This window comes from Salvelinus sp. IW2-2015, linkage group LG21 (assembly GCF_002910315.2).
Source record: "Salvelinus sp. IW2-2015 linkage group LG21, ASM291031v2, whole genome shotgun sequence".
NCBI classification, from domain to species: domain Eukaryota; kingdom Metazoa; phylum Chordata; class Actinopteri; order Salmoniformes; family Salmonidae; genus Salvelinus; species Salvelinus sp. IW2-2015.
The window spans coordinates 1,088,142-1,107,841 of record NC_036861.1 but is presented as its reverse complement, the minus strand read 5'-3'; the positions used below and the strand labels follow the sequence as shown (position 1 = coordinate 1,107,841).

The 19,700-nt window shown below is 41.7% G+C and overlaps 1 long non-coding RNA gene across 1 annotated transcript; it reads right to left on the bottom strand.

Moving 5' to 3' along the window:
- Positions 1-859: 859 nt before the first annotated feature.
- Positions 860-19,460, bottom strand: LOC139022719 (uncharacterized). Its single transcript, XR_011473756.1, has 4 exons — positions 19,372-19,460; positions 2,335-2,663; positions 1,632-1,795; positions 860-1,312 (listed from the first exon to the last, which is right to left on the bottom strand). It is a non-coding gene; the product is annotated as an uncharacterized lncRNA (long non-coding RNA).
- Between the last annotated feature and the right edge of the window lie 240 nt (positions 19,461-19,700).

The following is a 19,700-nucleotide window of genomic DNA, read 5'->3' as shown; positions in this document are numbered from 1 at the left end:
AAGTAGATGTCCTAACCGACTTCCCAAAACTATCGTTTGTTAACAAGAAATTTGTGGAGTGGTTGAAAAATGAGTTTTAATCAATCCAGCATAAGTGTATGTAAACTTCCGACTTCCGACTTCAACTGTATACAAAAACAACATAAACATGAATACACAAGTTGAATATCACATGACTATTAATTATGTATCAATATTTTGATTAAAAGCAATAAACGGTGTGAATATGTTTCTCACGCCAAAACATATTTTACACATTCACTGGTATTCAAAGTGGAAATTATTTTTAGGAAGTTGAAACTGACTCGTAGGCTTGTATCCTGATGTACCTGATCAAGTTTAGGCAGCTAAAATATTTGTACCTATGATAAAATATAATAAAGGTCTTAACAAACTGTTCTCATTTTAACGTTGAAGCTCTTTTGACTTTGTGGCAGACCCCATGCACAGGAACAGCTTCCTGAGTGGTCCAATGACCTAAAAACATTATCACCACAGCCTACAGCACTGTTTCAAACTAAAACCAATGTAATACTTATGACCTGATGTATTGTAAAAAAGGTATAGGTAGGCCTCCATTGCTATCAACTTTACTCCTTATGGACTAAAACAGGGATATTCAACTGGCGGCCCGCGGGCCAGATCAGGCCCTTTATTAATTTAGACGGGCCCTTTGAACAATTCTTCATAAAATATCAACATTCATAAAAGATCTGCGCCAAAATCTGACGTTCAGTGCCAAAATGAAAAGCACTGTAGTTATTGTCTTATTTATTGAGATAAATAAAAAATAAAGTAAAATGGTGAGCGAGCGTTGAGCCTTTTCTTTTATTTGTGTGTGTGCATTGCATGTGGAAAATGTCCGCTCCCCCTGAAATGAACTTTTTTACATCTGGCCCTCGTAAGAATATAGTTGAATAGCCCTGGAATATAACATTGGCTATTCCCTTCTTCCCGCTGGTCTTCTGTTGTAATGCGAATACTTTTTATTCACACACATAAGCATGGTATGGTGCGACACATACGTGCACACACACACACAAACAATTTACCACTAACACTTGCATTGAGGATAGAACTGTGAAATACAGCAGAACAGGCTTTTCAATTCTGAAAAGTAAAGAAGCAATACTCAGAAAAAGCATTTGAAGAAGCTACTCAGTGGTCCTACTACCTCCTTTGGTAGACACCGAATAGGGGTACGATTCTACCTGTGTGTCAGGTGGACAAGTGTGATTCCTGGCCATGTCTTCATAGACAGACTCGGAAAGACCTGGGGTGTGGATCCTCCCTGGTTACGGCACCTCTTCACCTGTGAAACAGAAATGTTGCTTCATTCATATATTATGCGCTACAAGCAATCATATTGTCTTATTCAACCACTTTTTAATTATTCTTGGACATTGATCAAAAAATGATGCATCTGAATTGCCCTGGCATTGAATTGCCCTGGCATGACTGGCATTGAAAGGACATTGTGTTTTGACAGTTTAGAACAAAATATAAATCTACACACTAGTATTATGCTCTCAACATGTTTAGCAGGACGAGGACAACTTTTTGATAAAGGACAACGTTTTGACAGATACACGTGATTGCCCCATCACCAAGGCAACCTTCAGCACACTTACCCGTGGAGCGACCCAGATGAGGAAGATGACACACAGCAGGATGGTCAAGATGCTAATGATGATGACGTTTACCACGCCAGATGGGCACGGCTTCTCATTGGCTGGGTGAAAGGGGGTCAGCGTTACTGCAGTAACTGTAGGACATGGCAGCTGTAGGACATCGTCTATGGAAGACATCACCAAATGGGAAAATCTAATCAGTATSCTGCRGCMCTCACACAAAATAACTRTCAGAGACAGARTTGTATCAAAGAAAAGCCACTGAAGAACAGTGTTTYTCAACTTGTTTGTATCGGGACCAGCAGGCTATGGTTGTTTATATTGAAACTAACACTCGAGAGTTGACTAAATTGGTCTGAAACACCTCAGTGACCGCTGCCAGTCCATTAACCACAGATTGAGAAACACTAGTCTGGATTCTAGATTACACACATTTTTTCTACATGTGAAATTGAACGTTCATGATAAGAGTAAAACACATCACATCTAGAGTTTATTTATTTAGGCAAGTCAGTTAAAAAAAAAAAAAAAAATTCAATGACAGCCTAAGAACAGTGGGTTAATACGCGCCTTATTCAGGGGTAGACGACAGATTTGTACCTTGTCAGCTCGGGGATTGAACTTGCAACCTTTCAGTTACTAGTCCAATTCTCTATCAACTAGGCTACGCTGCCGCCCCACTACAGTGTAAACACATACCTACCATTCACCACGACCAGAGTGGAGCCTCTTCCTTGGTTGATATCATTTTCATACGTGGTTTCATTGAATTTTGTGTAAATACACCAGTAGACTCCGTGTCCTCTATGGTCAGGTTACTGATGGTGATGGTCAGTTGGTCCACAGGTCCCTCAGTCTTCACTCTGTCCCAGTAGCCGTCCCTGGGGCTCAGCTTGGAGCTACGCTGGTAGTAATACAACACCTCCATGTCCCTGTCCAGCCCAACATACAGGTTTATTCCGTCCTGGTCTTTTAGAGTGGTGGAGCACTTCATGGTAAACTTCTCCCCTGTCTTCACCCAGAGAATGGCTTCTATAGAAAAGAGGTGAATGAAAAGATAAACCATGATTCGGGGAATTTGTGTAATAGATAAACATGTTTCTACAAAAAAAACATCATAGTGGAACTTCAAAGGCTGAAACCGTTTTCCACCCAGAAAGGGTTAAACACCAAAAACAAGCCTCAAATTGTATTTTTTCTACATACATTTGTTTTCATGTAGGGCACTATACACTACCGTGTCATTTTAGTCTTAAAATGTTTAATACCCATCTGAAAAAACAGGTGCAAACTTTGCTCCTGGTGCAAAAAGGCTTAACAGAGCCCAAACTGGTGACTCTACATTCAATGTTGGGAGAAAAAATAAGTTTGTCTTATTACCTGCTGCTGTGGTTGATGTGCTGAGAGAGAAACCGATCAACAGCAGACACCAGTGCAGTAACATCTCCATCACTTAAGCCCTGGTTACTGCCGTCTCTGTCGGCCTGACTTTTAAAGACAGAGGAAGTGGCGTCAATGTCATCAAAGCCCCTTCTCAACCACCACTCCCTCCTCAACCATCAGTATTGAACATTATACACAATCTAAACAACAATCCTTAATTGAATTCTATTTTTGAGATATGTGTAATCATCTTATCATAGCGTCAATGGGTGTATTGTAGTAGCCTATTAAAGTACTGCACTTTGTCTGGGGAAATGATTCAAATTGAACTCATTCTGTCTTTCATCAGGGTACCATTTCCTGTAATATCACCTTATGACCACTGGATCATTTTCACTTTTCAATGCTACCTTTATTTATCTTTTTGCTGTTACATTACCAAACTTGACAGACAACAACACACACATCACAGGCTGGGGGCAGCCTCCGGAGATCTAGGGTAAAAATGCCTTGCTAAAGAGCACAACAGTGGAAAGTAGCTCATGGGATATTGAAGCCAGCAACGCTCTGGCTGCCAGTTCACTCAGTTATTGAGGAGAGACTGCCATCTAGTGTCAAGCTAGAACAAAACAGGCAGAAAGACAAAGGTTGTATACCATTCCCCAGAAGTTTGTATTCATATAAGGTTATTAAGCTTAGTTACATAACCCTACATAAACTTTTGGGGGGTTTTCTCCCTCGAAATATGTAACCTGTTTGCCTGACAACTCAAACTGAATTATTCCGCTGTTGTATCATTCGCTACATAATTCAGTCTGAGACTGCCATCATTGAAGTCATTTGTGATGACATCAAAATGAGAGGTGTTGTACAAAACAAATTCATCAGCGATAGGATCATCTCTAACCAATCAGAGTATCAAAGCCAATGATGAATCTTCAAAACGGTGCTTTACTCACCTGTTCTGGCTCTGGCCCAACCCATCGGTTTGTAGGACCTATCAGATGGTCTAGAATGGATTTCCATTCTAGAATTCATCGGGGGGTTACTCAGATCCAGATTCATTGCGGAGAAGAAACTAACGTCAGTGGGCGTGGTGTAGCGTTTGGCTGGAGCAAGGAGTTTGGGTAGCCAGGCAAGTAACCTGTAGGGTGTATGTGGATTATTTAGAGCTGCAGACAGGACAGGTCTCAGGTCTCATGGCATCCACTTTGTCCATCTTTTTTTTAAACGCAAAACCAAAAGGAACACAAGAGCTGATAATGCTACTGAACAAACATGAACCACATGCCTGTAGTGTTAAGAGTCCTGATACATATTGAACCAAAGCATCCCAGTTTCTGTGCCGAGAGCACCATCTCTTTAGTAGTAGCACAATCAGGATTCCCCAGATTAGAAAAGGACAGCACACAGCAGGGTGGTGGAGACGCTGGTGATGATGCTGACCATCATAGAGGGGATCGGGAGATGGGCACGGCTTCTTGACGGCTGGATGAAAGGGGGTCAGCGTTTCCGCAGTAGCTGAGGGACATGGAAGCTGTAGAGAAATATCAACGATGGGGAAAATCCGATCAGTGCGCTTTGGCACTCATACAAGATAACTATCGCACACACAATTGTACCAAAAATAACCACTAAAGAACAGTATTTCTTAACTGTTTTTTATCCACGACCAGCAGGCTATGGTTGCTTATTTGAAACTCATGGAAAACAGAAAGGAAAATGCCGGACACTGCTGCTCATGCTCCCAGGCGGTGTATATTTATAACAACGTTTCGACCCTTAGGTTTTCATCAGGCATCCATATCCCAGGTGGGGGTGGGAGGGGGGGGTCCTATATATAGGGGCAGTACTCAGTGACATCACTTCCTGAAACAGGAGGTAAAAATGTATAACCTAGTTTCACAGTATTAGCATTTAATGTAACGAAATATATGATCATACACAAGGAATGTGATCAATATTTACAGTAATATACATACACATACAATAATAAATTAGAATTTAAAAAATACAATTTGGACATTTTGAAACTATAAAAACGGTATCAAGTCAAACTGCTCGTTAACTTAATGCCAAGAGGAGACAGCGTTTTGGGCCTGGGGATTCAGAAAGATTCCCTTTGAAGAAGTTTCCTCTCAATGTCCCCTCCCCTGCGTGACATCTTGATAATTTCTATTCCAATGTATCTCAGAGAACTAATAGGATGTCCAGCTTGTGTAACCGATGTGAAATGGCTAGCTAGGTTGCGGGGTGCGCGCTAATAGTGTTTCAATTGGTGACGTCACTCGCTCTGAGACCTTGAAGTAGTTGTTCCCCTTGCTCTGCAAAGGCTGTGGCTTTTGTGGAGCGATGGGTAACAATGCTTCGAGGGTGGCTGTTGTCGATGTGGGCAGCGGGTCCCTGGTTCGAGCCCAGGTAGGGGCGAGGAGAGTGACGGAAGCTATACTGTTACGCTTGTACAAAATGAACAGCAACCAGATTTTTTGTCTCATGTCCGTATATTGCTGTGGTACTCACTGATCCGTGTTTTAAGCTTTCTATGGGTTTTAAGGCTTCTACGGGCTTTCCCTAGACAGACCACAAGGACATTTCAACATGTAAATAGCATTGCTGGACATGCAGGTAATCAGGCCTTTAATAATACATCTTTGTCCTGCGGGGTTAATGAGTTGCATTTGTACGTGAAGCTGCATTGAGCACATTGGCAACATTTGTGATTACGCTCTTGAACCTTGTCCAAGAAAGTTTCTCTTTTCTCTTTTGGATAATCCGATTTAACCGCAATGTCTCTCACGTTTGGGGGTCTTTTAAAGACCTAATGTGGGAGATATTTAAAAATGGGTTTCAATTGTGGGTCAGTATCAATAATGTACCAGTACTTCATGGTAATGTCCTTCCTTCCTCAATGGTGAGTATTGGGTGAAGCATGAGGGGACATGTTCTGCTTTTCTTTAACTTTTGGTTGAAGGCTTTCCAACTGTGTTAGTCCTTCAAAACTATCATTGGCATGTTTTACCCAATTGCACCCCCTTTGGGTTTTACCCAATTGCACCCCCCGTGATCTGTTTCTGATAAGAAGCTTCAGAGCGGCATATTCTTCTGATACGACTGAATTGACTTCAAATCAAATCAAATCAAATGTATTTATATAGCCCTTCTTACATCAGCTGATATCTCAAAGTGCTGTACAGAAACCCAGCCTGAAACCCCAAACAGCAAGCAACGCAGGTGTAGAAGCACGGTGGCTAGGAAAAACTCCCTAGGATGGCCAGAACCTAGGAAGAAACCTAGAGAGGAACCAGGCTATGAGGGGTGGCCAGTCCTCTTTTGGCTGTGCCGGGTGGAGATTATAACAGAACATGGCCAAGATGTTCAAATGTTCATAGATGACCAGCAAATAATAATATTCACAGTGGTTGTCGAGGGTGCAAAAGGTCAGCACCTCAGTAGTAAATGTCAGTTGGCTTTTCATAGCCGATCATTCAGAGTATCTCTACCGCTCCTGCTGTCTCTAGCGAGTTTTCAGGCAGAGAGCTGGAGCAGCAGCACAGCCAGGTGGACTGGAGAAAGCAAGGAGTCATCAGGCCAGGATGTCCTGAGGCATGGTCCGAGGTCCTCCGAGAGAGAGAGAGAGAGAGAGATATTTATATAGCCCTTCTTACATCAGTTGATGTCACAAAGTGTTATATAGAAACCCAGCCTGAAACCCCAAAGAGAGAGAGAGAGAGGAGAGAGAGAGAGAGAGAGAGAGAGAGAGAGAGAGAGAGAGAGAGAGAGAGAGAGAGAGAGAGAGAGAGAGATGCTTAAATTCACACAGGACACTGGATAAGACAGGAGAAGTACTCAGATATAAACAGACTGACCCTAGCCCTCGACACATAAACTACTGCAGCATAAATCCTGAAGGCTGAGACAGGAGGGGTCGGGATGATACCCCCGGACAGGGCCAAACAGGCAGGATATAACCCCACCCCCTTTGCCAAAGCACAGCACCCACACCAATAGAGGGATACCTTCAACCACCAACTTACCATCCTGAGACAAGGCCGAGTATAGCCCACAAAGATCTCCGCCACGGCACAACCCAGGGGGGGGGGGGGCAACCCGGACAGGAAGATCACGTCAGTGACTCAACCCCATCAAGTGACGCACCCCTCCTAGGGACGGCATGAAAGAGGCAGCCAGTAAGCCAGTGACTCAGCCCCTGTAATAGGGTTAAAGGCAGAGAATCCCAGTGGAGAGAGGGGAACCGGCCAGGCAGAGACAGCAAGGGCAGTTCGTTGCTCCAGTGCCTTTCCGTTAACCTTCACACTCCTGGGCCAGACTACACTCCATCATAGGACCTACTGAAGAGATGAGTCTTTAATAAAGACTTAAAGGTTGAGACCGAGTCTGCGTCTCTCACATGGGTAGGCAGACCATCCCATAAAAATTCTAGGGACAGTAAGGAGGCCTGCATCTTGTGACCGTAGCGTATGTTTAGGTATGTACGGCAGGACCAAACCGGAAAGATAGGTATGAGCAAGCCCATGTAATGCTTTGTAGGTTAGCAGTAAAACCTTGAGACATAAAAAGGATCTCTAAGGTGCTCGCCGCTGTTGCATTCACATAACTAGAGGCATGTTAAAGCATATCAAAGTTATATCAAAGTTATGGTGTCCTTTGACAGCTCTTTGGTCTTGGCCATAGTGGAGTTTGGAGTGTGACTGTTTGAGGTTGTGGACAGGTGTCTTTTATACTGATAACAAGTTCAAACAGGTGCCATTAATACAGGTATCGAGTGGAGGACAGAGGAGCCTCTTAAAGAAGAATTTACAGGTCTGTGAGAGCCAGAAATCTTGCTTGTTTGTAGGTGACCAAATACTTATTTTCCACCATAATTTGCAAATCAATTCATAAAAAATCCTACAATGTGATTTTCTGGATTTTTTTTTCTCATTTTATCTGTCATAGTTGAAGTGTACCTATGATGAAAATTACAGGCCTCTCTCATCTTTTTAAGTGGGAGAACTTGCACAATTGGTGGCTGACTAAATACTTTTTTGCCCCACTGTATATGATCACATCTCTCTCTATGTGTGGGAATACTTGGGAACATATTTACAAAATTAAAATCCTTTGGTGCTGATTTCCTGGTGTTTTTAAAGTCCTGGTGTTTTATGTTCAACAATGAAAATTCAAAAAAAACAAAAGTTTATATATATTTTTGGGGGGTCAGAAAACTTGGGGGGCAAAATAAAACCACCGGCCCGTGGACCGCCAGTTGGGGAACCCTGCTCTAACGGACATGTTGTCTTCTGTTCAGTGTCGCATCTCTGACTTGGATTCCATCAAACCAGGGTTGTATTCACAAGGAACAAAATGATAGCAGATTGGCCAAAATGTGGAAGGACCACCTGAACTTGTCCAATAAGACAATTTCAGGAGACTGAAAAGATTTGGTATGGGTCCCCAGATCCTCAAAAGGTTCTACAGCTGCCCCATCGAGAGCATCCTGACCGGTTGCATCACCGCCTGGTATGGCAACTGCTCGGCATCTGACCGTAAGGCGCTACAGAGGGTAGTGTGAACTGTCCAGTACATCACTGGGGCCAAGCTTCCGGCCATCCAGGACCTATATAATAGGCGGTGTCAGAGGAAAGCCCATAACATTGTCAGAGACTCCAGTCACCCAAGTTATGGACTGTAGGCCTCATGCAGGCATATCTATGTGCAGAAAACAGGAAGTTGCTTTTTTTCCCTCCAACAAATCACTTGATTTGTATCACTTCATACAGAGAAGAAATAACACATTTTGTTGAACTGCGAAATAAACAAAGCTTTACACATTAACATCTCAAACCACCATAGTAGATCTAAGCCAAAAGCCCAAGCTTCTTTGGAAGAGCTCTGACTAGTCCCAAGCAGGCTGGCATAGAATGATTATTCTATTTCTATCTGTATATATAGTGCCAACTGCAAATCATGTACTGAAGTAAGAAGGAACTGATACACGATTTGGCAGGAATTATGGGAGGTGGAGTTTTGTTGTGGACGCCATTCACCTCAAGCTGTCACAATACAACAACAGATTTCTCAGTCGATATGACAGCAGTAAACATGGTAGCAGTAAAACATCATGGGAACTGAAACAGTCATTATATAAGTACAATATTAAGACAATAGCAGCCTCTTTCATAACATAAAACAATTGTGGCATTTTCAAAAGTATCATAAACAAACACCAGGTAAACTTGAAACTGATACCAATTCTCTCAGATTAGTAATTGACTCTTGTTTTCCAGGTTTACAGTTGCGTTCCATTGCACTGCCTTCATGGAGGCGAGCCCTGGGCAAGATATAAATATAGACCTGCATTTTCCACCAGCAGATAGCGCAAGACAAGAAGAAAGGGGAACGAGGAAGGCCACAAACAAAATCCTCTGTGGTAGGNATATAAATATAGACCTGCATTTTCCACCAGCAGATAGCGCAAGACAAGAAGAAAGGGGAACGAGGAAGGCCACAAACAAAATCCTCTGTGGTAGGAGCAACAGGCTGGCTTTTGGTTACAASAGTGGTTGTTGTACAGTCTTGCGAAACCCTCTTTCAGAAGGGAAACCAGTTTTACTACATGTTTTCAGAAAAGKGCTGTGTTCAAATTGAATGTTYGCACAACCTTAGTATASAACAGTGTGTAAACTTATAKTGATTAGATGGTCTGGTGTTACAGTATAGTAATAACAACCACTATGGTAGAATCTACAGTATAGGAAASGTGGAATGTTAAACCATGCACCTTATAGTGTGTACATTGATTAGATTACCTGGTATTACAGTATACCAATGTTCTGCAGTGGTAGAATCTAGAGCATWATGACACCATGGCAACCCTKTATAGAAACATTGATATATAGGGCAGTTACATATCATTTGTAATCAACCACAGACCTTAAAGGCTGMCATCATCAGTAGATTATGAAGAAACAAATGCCTCAATCAGAATGACCTGAGTGGCAAAGTGACTGTCATCGGACACTTAACAGGAAACAGTCCATCAAAAGATAGTGATGGTGACAAGCCCCTTATTGATCGTCAAGGAAACAGTCCCTTCCAGAGACTGCCAGTTAACGAATCATTTACTAGAGACTGTTACGGTGGTCCGGTGGAGTGTCACTGTTTAGACCTGGACAGAGGGAGAGAGGGAGACAGAGAGAGAGTGAAAGACAGTGAGAGTGAAAGAGAAAGAAAGTGAAAGAGTGAAAGAAAAAGAGAACCGACAGACAGACAGAGAAGGTGAGAGAGAGAGAAAGAGAGAAAGAGAGAGAGAGAAAGAAAGAGAGAGAAAGAGAGACAGAAAGACACAGAGAGAGAAAGATCATAATGTTACACAATAATAAAAAGTAAAAACAGGAGAGACATTTCACTAATCATTACAAGGAGCATGAGCAGCATGTAAACTTCAAGATAACCACAAGGTTAACTACAGGACAATCAATCATTTAAAAAAACATGTCCCCTAAGAAGCTATGATGCTGAATAGAAAGAGAGCTATTATAAATACAGTAGATGTAGATACAATATGTTTTAGATAGATATATTCATTATAGATGTACAATAGAGATATAGACATGTTAGATGTAGATACAACATACAGTGAGGATAACTTTTCCTTCTGCCTCATCATCGTGCTGCCTGTCTGTTGGGTGGCCACTGTGACCGATAACCAACAAGGACAAGTCAGAAGCTGATCTGTGACATATTGTGGAGGAATGTCATCTAACATTTAAATCTCCAGAGGAACATTGTCTCCTTCAAAGTTCAGTGAAATTAAGAGTCGGGCAGAAAAAGAAAAGTTAGTCAAGAGACTTGCAAGATAGCAAGTCTTCCCTCAGTGCAGAAAGGCCCATATTTCACCCAGCATTACATAATAGTATGACCCAAATACATAATCTCCCTTCAACACAGCCATGCAGTTAACAAACGAAATTAGAACAGGGGTGAGTCAATTCTTAAGATTTCCCCGTTGGAACAATGCAAAATTGTCGCCAACTGGTTTGGTAAACAATTAGTAATCATCCGGACTCCATTTTATACTCCACTTGTGACGGATGAAACACTTCCCTTTGACCTACATTCAATCATGTTTAATAGGAAAGCTAAGACCGATACTGTGTGTACAGCATGTCAGATATTACACAGGGACAGATACAGGGACGGACTGGGACAAGAAACCAGGCCCATTTTTGCCCCTTGAGGCCCCCATTCCTGCCCTGGCATGATAGAACAGATATAAGACATAAGGGACCAATGTAAACAAAGTATCTCCTTCTGAAGCAACAGTAAACAGGAACTGATAGAGGATGTGATATGGAAGGTTGAGAACAGACAGACATGTGTTCCGGGTGAGTGGCCACAGTTTCACAGTTTTACTGTCCAAAGCTGAGTGGCTAGTTTCACAAACCAAATGCATGTGAATGCTAGCCTGGTCAAATATCTGTTTAAACTACTCTTGCCAACTCCATAGCTCATTGTCACAACAAGATGTTAGGCATGACAATGAGTGACAAGGATTTGACATGATAGACCAAACAGACTGGCACTCAGGCTCTGTGAATGCATTATGGAGTGTTGTTGTAATCATTTGTTGAGTTATAATTTTGATCAAATTTTTCAAATATGATGCTGGTCATTATAAAGTATATGTATTGCTTGTACAGTGTATTCTGTGAACTGTGTAGGAAAGATGGGAAACCATAAACCCAAAGTGACAAATTAAAATCAAATGTTTTAATAAATACTGAATATTGAAGGAAATACTCATTAATGGCAAGGTGGACTGCCTTCGAGTGCCTGTGAAAAAATTACACAAAACCTACTATTACAATAAATCTTAAAACAAACTATACTGAACAAAAATATGAACGCAACATGTAAAGTGTTGGACCCATGTTTCATGAGCTGAAAAAAAAGATCCCAGAAATGTTCCATACGCACAAAAAGCTTATTTCTCTCATCTTGTTGACCAATTAGTTTACATCCCTGTTAGTGAGCATTTCTCCTTTGCAAAAATAATCCATCCACCTGAGAAGTGTGGCATATCACGAAGCTGATTAAACAACATCATCAATACACAGGTGCATCTTGTGCTGGGGACAATAAAAGGCCAGTCTAAAATGCGCAGTTTTGTCACACATCACAATGCCATAGATGTCTCTAGTTTTGAGTGAATGTGCATTTGGCATGTTGACTGCAGGAATTTCCATTAGAGCTGTTGCCAGAGAATTTAATGTTCACTTCTCTACCATAACCCGCCTCCAACGTTGTTTTAGAGAATTTGGCAGTACGTCCAACCGGCCTCACAACCGCAGACCACATCTAACCACGCCAGCCCAGGACCTCCACCTCCGGCTTCTTCCCCTGCAGGATCATCTGAGAACGACCAACCAGACAGCTGATGAAACTGAAGAGTATTTCTGTCTGTAATAAAGCCCTTTGGTGGGGAAAAACTAATTCTGATAAGCTGGTCCTGGCTCCCAAGTGGGTGGGCCCATGCCCTCCCAGGCTCACCCATTGCTGCACCCCTGCCCAGTCAAGTGAAATACATAGATTAGGGCCTAATTTATTTATTTCAGTTGACTGATTTTCCTTATATGAACTGTAACTCAGTAAGATTGTTGAAATTGTTGCATGTTGCGTTTATACTTTTGTACAGTGTAACGATTGTTCTCCTCCTCGTCTGAGGAGCATGGATCGGACCAAAACGCAGCTTGTGGAGAATACATGTTTGATTTATTAAATGAAGACGAAGACGGAAAACTCTTAACAAACTACAAAACAACAAACGACGTCAACAGACCTGAACATGTGAACTTACATATAACGAAGAACGCACGAACAGGTACAGACTAAACAAACAAAACAGTCCCGTGTGGTACAAACACTGACACGGAAGACAATCACCCACAAACAAACAGTGTGAACAGCCTACCTTAATATGGTTCTCAATCAGAGGAAACGTAAAACACCTGCCCCTGATTGAGAACCATATCAGGCTAATAGCAATGAACCTAAACATAGAAACACATAACATAGAATGCCCACCCCAACTCACGCCCTGACCATACTAAACAAATACAAAAACAAGGGAAAACAGGTCAGGAACGTGACATACAGTATACATAAAAAAGCTAATAAGTAAACCAAATGCAATGTTGATGAACAATAAATAGCCTGCTAGTGCATTTCATGCTTAATCCATTAATATTGACTTGGATTGAGCATCAAATGCACTGTTTTTCATGGTTAGTATAAGCCTATACCACACATGGCTGAAAGCCACTGATCATATAGTAAAGATGTCTGATGTTTATCTACCGTACTTGACGACTGGCTGAGCCTGGGGTACTTTCACTAGGTTGTTTGACTGGCTGAGCCTGGGGTATTTTCACTAGGTTGTTCGACTGGCTGAGCCTGGGGTATTTTCACTAGGTTGTTTGACTACTGAGGTACTTGGCAGTGCAACTTTAAGGTAAGCATCCCCATTCAGAGCCAAAATGGCTGGCTGCCAACTGCCAAAGCATCCAGTCCCACTGCACAGGTTCATTTAGCACAAACTAGCATGCCAAGCAGAGATCCATGATACTCAACAAAGCTTCATACAATGATATCTGTTCATGGAGGAGTTACACACAGAGAGAGAGAGATCACACATATCAGCCAGGCCCACGTAGCACACAGTCTAAGAGAGCTGTCATCAGTCTGTAATGTATGAGTATGACAATTCATGTACTTACGTCGGGCGGAGCGCCTCTTAAATAACAGCAGCGCAGCAAGGAGTCCGATGATCAGAGATCCTATGACCTCAACTGGGGCTAGCCATTTGGTGGTGGAATCAGAAGCGAAATCATATTTTGAACCTTCAAATGCGGGGGGAAAAGAAACAATTTACAAATGAAATAGGAAATTCACGTGTTTTTGAATTAAATACATGAGGTGCTACTCTATCTGTGACCAGGTATAGATGCACAAAGTCCATAATTGAGAAAAAAAATCAGATAAAATCAGATTGATTATTTTTACAAATCTAATCCAGTAGACCTGGATTCAGTCAACCAAAGTTCAATGTCATTTCTACTAAATAGAAGTTCCAATATTTTTCTAAAATATCAAATCCGGGGGAAAAGGTTAGCTATGATTGGTCAAAGTCAGTATCAGGTCATTTCACTTGTTCCAACTTATTTTCCAGCGGAGTCATTTTTCTGATTATTTTGATATCTTAAAATAAACACACAGACTAGAGCTCTTTTCTAATCTAAATATAATCTTAATTTCCTTCCTATTGCTAAAAACAATTCGTTTTTGCATCAGATGGATCATTTTTATTTGGAAATTCCCAGCCAGGCAGGTCAGAAAAAAACATTCAAAATGGCTGCCAGAGATGAGAAACACAACTGCAGAGACAGAATGTTCTGGTAAGAAGGTATTATGATGACTGCACTGAATCGTGATAAGAGGGAGCATTAGAGACAGATTGGAGACTATGAGCTCTAATTTGCAACTAGTGCAGGTAGTTACAACTCCACCTTCATTATTTCATTATTAACCTAGTAATTTCCTGTAGGCTCATCAGATGACAAGTAGACTGGGTTAAGCAAACATTGAAGAGCTTCTGTATTCATGTTGAAACATGCATGGAATGTTTCTTACGAAAACCAAGACATTCATTTTCTTTTTCCAGTTTCAAGGAAGATGTTCAGTCTTCGGCCTGACCTACTCCACTCCTCAGTGACATGTTGTTCTCTCATGATAAGGCTGACTTTTATTGTGCTCGCACATGATAAAGACGTCATAAAAAGGCCTATACTAATAAATGTAGACTAGATTGAGGCTGAATTGTTTACAATTATCAGGGTCAGGATGAGGGAATAAGGGAGACTGGCAGGTTTTGGATTTGGCCCTGCTTTTACAAAGGATGACATCACAAACATCATTCATGTATACCGACCACGATGGCAGAACGTACCTGTGGAACATACAAACGGGATCTCAAGTGATGCCTTCCCCCCCTGGACTCCATTGGGGTTGTGCACTGTGCATGAGTAGTTTGTGGAACCACTGTATGTAGCCTTCAGAACTGTTCGTTTACTGGAGAGGCTAAACACTTTGTCGTCTGTCTTTTTGGCCACAAGTTCAGCACTGCCTGTGCAGTTTGCGTCAAACTAGTCAAACCACCAGATCAACCCTTTCTGGTGCCTCATGGTTGGTTGGTGATTTGTACATAACTGGAAGAGAGAGAGAGAGAGAGAGGAAGATAAATGATATTACATACATGTGGGTGCAGTTCTTAACAACGTCAATGGGTAAACATCGTTAAGACAGACTTTACACCTTTTCAACGTCCATCCGAGGGTTAGAACTTGGAATGAGATTACTGGAGGAGTGATTTTAATAAACTGGGATACCTTTCTTCTATCTCTAACACACGTTCTATTTTAGTCTGTGAGTACTAGGCCTATTGTGTAAACACTGATTGCATGACATGGGTAGAATGACATTATGGAGGCTAGTTGTGGACATTCCCACTGGTACTAGTCTGTGCCATTTGAACGCTGTCATTCTGAAACAGAAAGTAACTCTGGCTCCTGCTGCACACACACAAAAATAGATCTGAACTCCCCCTGAACAAATTCCAGAATAAACATCCTTATCAACTGTATCATAAATGTGTGTGTGCGTGCGTGCGATAACAAAGGAAATTGAATAGAACTTTATTTCAACATGTGGGCATCATAACAGCCTGGCTGAGACACACTTAAAAAAATGTTTAATGTAATGTTGTATTGTATTCTATTCTTCTATTGACCTCCAAGGGTGGCTGAATATCTCACATGTTCAGTTTTCTCCTTTCATGAACCTGTGTTGAAAGGTGCTTATCTTTTTATAATCACACTTGGTTGAACTGTAGACAGTACAGGACTCACCTGTGACACTGAGGCTGGTTGTAGCTGTATCATCACCACTGTCTGCTCTCACCATGCATGTATACACCCCCTTGTCGGACATCTTGGTATTTGTCAACAACAAGGACACATTCATATTATTCTTGTTCCAGGATGGCTCAGCAAATTTAAACCCAGGAGTTAGGTGACATTTATCTTGATGGTATTCCAACAAAAGAGTATCAGCTTCCACATTCTTCCAGGTCACGGTCAAGATGGTCACGTTCTCAACAGCTTTGACATTACACTGCAGCAATGACTGCTGACCATAAACCCCATGGTACTCTTCATTACACTCCAGTTTGACAAATTCTGTAAGTAAAATATCATTTCAGAGACAAATTGACAATAATACAAGACAGAATTACTGGTATAGTAGTCAGTTTTATGATAATGTGACCAATCTTACTAAACTTTTAGTACAAAATAATATACATTTCTGCCAAACCCCTAAGTTAACAATCAGCTGAAAATAATAAATACATTTTTGTATATAACATTTTATAACCATTATTATTGCACAACTTACTCTCAGAGGAATTTCCAGCTCTGATACAGGCTAAATGGATCACAAAAAACAGGAAGCTGGTAGCTGAAGTCATCTTTGGATTCCTGAGTAGGAAGAGAGAAATGTACAATGACAACACTTGTCACAGCAGTATGATGTAAGTCTATAGACTGCCTATCACTCATTAGGCCATAATCTATGGATATCACATGACTGGGAATACAGATGCATCTGTTGGTCACAGACACCTTTCAAAATAAAAGGGCCTCACAGTATTTCTGTGCATTCAAATTGCCATCGATAAAATGCAATTGCGTTCATTGTCCACAGCTTATGACTGCCCATACCATAACCCCACCGCCACCATTGGGAACTCTGATCACAACTTTGACTCAGCAAACCGCTTGCCCACACGACGCAATACACTTGTCTGCGGTTGTGAGGCCGGTTGGACTTACTTCCAAATTCCCTAAAAGGACGTTGGAGGTGGCTTATGGTATAGAAATATACATTACATTCTCTGACAACAGCTCTGGTGGACTTTCCTGCAGGCAGCATGCCAATTGCACTCTCCCTCAAAACTTGAGACATCTGTGGCATTGTGTGGTGTGACAACACTGCACATTTTAGAGTGGCCTTTTATTGTCCCCAGCACAAGGTGCACCTGTGTAATGATCATGCTGTTTAATCATCTTCTTGATATGCCACACCTCTCAGGTGGATGGATTATCTTGGCAAAGGAGAAATGCTCACTAATAGGGATGTAAACAAATTTGTTCACAACATTTTTCTGGGATCTTTTATTTCAGCTCATGAGACATGGGACCAACACTTTACATGTTGCGTTTATATTTTTATTCAGTGTAAATGCATAGTGAATGAGGGCCTAACACAGGCCATAAGGCAACTGTCCCCTATTAAACTATCTATTTGTCACCTCCCATCTGAATTGTCAACATGCCTGTTTCAACTATTTGTTTGGTAGGCAAATACAATCAAATGTGAACATTATACAAATAGACAAAAGAGCATAACATTTTACATTTTAGTCAGACACTCTTATTCAAAGCGAATTAAGTGTTCATCTTAAGATACACTATATATACCAAATTATGTGGACACCCCTTCAAATTAGTCGATTCGGCTATTTCAGCCACATCCGTTAATGACAGGTGTATAAAATTGAACACAAATCTATGCAATCTCCATAGACAAACATTGGCAGTAGTATAGCCTTACTGAAGAACCAAGTGACTTTCATCGTGGCACCGTCATGGAATGCCACCTTTCCAACAAGTCAGTTCATCAAATTTCTGCCCTGCTAGAACTGCCCTGGTCAACTGTAAGTGCTGTTATTGTGAAGTGGAAACGTCTAAGCGCAACAACGGCTCAGCTGCGAGGTGGTAGGCCACACAAGCTCACAGAACGGGACCGTCGAGGGCTGAAGCGCGTAAAAATTGTCTGTCCTCGGTTGCAACACTCACTACCAAGTTCTAAACTGCCTCTGGAAGCAATGTTAGCGCAAGAACTGTTCGTCGGGAGCTTCATGAAATGGGTTTCCATGGCCAAGCAGCCGCACACAAGCCTAAGATCACTAAGCGCAATGCCAAGCGTCGGCTGGAGTGGTGTGAAGCTTGCCGCCATTGGACTCTGGAGCAGTGGAAACACGTTCTCTGGAGTGATAAATCACGCTTCACCATCTGTCAGTCTGACGGACTAATCTGGGTTTGGTAGATGCCAGGAGAATGCTACCTGCCTGAATACTATAACGTTTGGTGGAGGAGGAATAATGATCTGGGGCTGTTTATCATAGTTCAGACTAGGCCTCTTAGTTCCAGTGAAGGGAAATCTTAATGCTAGAGCATACAATGATTTTCTAGACGATTCTGTACTTTCAGCATGACAATGCCCCCGTGCACAAAGCGAGTTCCATACAGAAATGGTTTGTTGAGATTGGTGTGGAAGAACTCGACTGGCCTGCACAGAGCCCTGACCTCAACCCCATTGAACATGAATTGAAACGCCGACTGCAAGCCAGGCCTAATCGCCCAACATCAGTGCCTGACCTCACTAATGCTCTTGTGGCTGAATGGAAGCAAGTCCCCACAGCAATGTTCCAACATTGCTGGAAAGCCGACCCAGAAAAGTGGATGCTGTTATAGAAGCAAAGTGGGGACCAACTCCATATTAATGCCCATGATTTTGGAACGAGATGTTTGACGAGCAGGTGTCCACAAACGTTTGGTAATGTAGTCTAGCTAGATGGATCAACCACATATCACAGTCATAGTGAATACATTTTTCCTCAGGGAAGTAGCAATCAGCAAAGTCAGACCTAGTAAGGGAGGGAAAAGTCAATTGCGAAAGGCTCTTTTTTTCACACTGAAGGAAACACATTCTATTATTAAGGAAACATTGTGGGAGATGACAGTCCTGTTAAATTCATTCAAGTGGCCACTAAAGCTGTTGGAGTTATTCTCCCCCATAATATCCTCATTGCTTCTAGAGCCAATGCAGCTGAACAATGTCCAAAGGAATAAACAGCTGCAATGAGAGAATAAGGGATTTTTTCCTCCCTAGTGAGGGCTTCTGGAGGGACCTTTTACAGAAAGATGCATGAAATAGGCCAACAGATGCAAAAATGCGGGCAATGATCAAGGGATAAAAGGACGTAGGACCCCGCTAACATGGTTGTTGTTTGAGAGAAAAAGAAATCCATATAGTATACTTGACATGTGTAGAAAGTTCCAATATGTTGGATACACAAAATTAAACATTTGCAGGACTCAGAACCTTCACTTTAATGATTTAACATGATTTAACACAGAATCAACCTTGATTGGTGGGAAGAAACAGCTTGCCTTACCTGCTGCTGTGGTCAATTCATTGAATGAGAAGTAGAACAGCAGCAAACACCTCAGCAGTGACATCACCATCACCACAGCTGCCTGTATACTGCTGTCTGTCTCTGTCTGACATCTACTTAGAAAGACAGGAAATAGTATACATCTGACATCAGTCAACCACACCAGCATGTATTACTGCAGTCTAATTTAGAATTCTTAATTGAATCAAATTCTATATATGTTATTATAATTTCAATCGTTTATTGTGTTAATCAAAAAACATGGTGAGTGGAAAGTTTAAATGGATTGCATTGTTCTAAAACACAACAGATCCAACTGTAAATGGACT